This window comes from Nannospalax galili, unplaced genomic scaffold (genome assembly GCF_000622305.1).
Source record: "Nannospalax galili isolate Female #2095 unplaced genomic scaffold, S.galili_v1.0 scaffold189, whole genome shotgun sequence".
Taxonomy (NCBI): domain Eukaryota; kingdom Metazoa; phylum Chordata; class Mammalia; order Rodentia; family Spalacidae; genus Nannospalax; species Nannospalax galili.
Genome location: NW_008360331.1, coordinates 5112298 through 5112971, shown reverse-complemented (window position 1 = coordinate 5112971; position 674 = coordinate 5112298).

Sequence of the window (674 nt, the reverse complement as noted above, 5' to 3'; positions counted from 1 at the left end):
TAAACCAATTTATTTTTACTCTTAAGGTCATTTGAGGATCTGTTCCTTGGGGGTCACATGGGCTTGGAAGGAGCCCCTGGCTCCTTTCTTTTACCAGTTCCATCTATGTGAAGATAACTCAAAGGTCCTACTCGACCTTGGCTGGCTTCACTTGGAAGCATGGAAGAAATGTTTCCTCTGAGTTGACCTTCCTCTTTGTAGACTGGACACTGGTTCAAGTCTATTTGGTGGGGTCTCCATGGCCTCCTTGATCAAGAGGACAGGTGACTCACCACAGTTACAGGACATTTTGAGAGATGCCCGCAGTCTCCTGGAACTTAGTTGACCTAGGAGACCAAGAAGCAAAAACTGTCCTTTATTGTCCTTCTGACCAAATTAGTATAGATCTCAAAGTATGGCTGTTAACCATCCAAGAAGGTTAGTTCTACCAGTCTGGTACTTTTAATTATCATGTGCTACGTAGATAAAACTTGGGCAAAGACCAAACGTTCTCAGATAAATTTTGCCTAGACATATATTTCTTGATCTGGTAGTAGGTACAATTTGTCAGTAGGTTGTTCAATTAATATGGTTCCCTCTGTTTTTTTTTAAACTAGCTGGGCATTATTTATCTCTTGTATTATCTAACATTTCCACCATGGTTTCCCCATTTAAAGTGCCCCCATTTTTCCCAT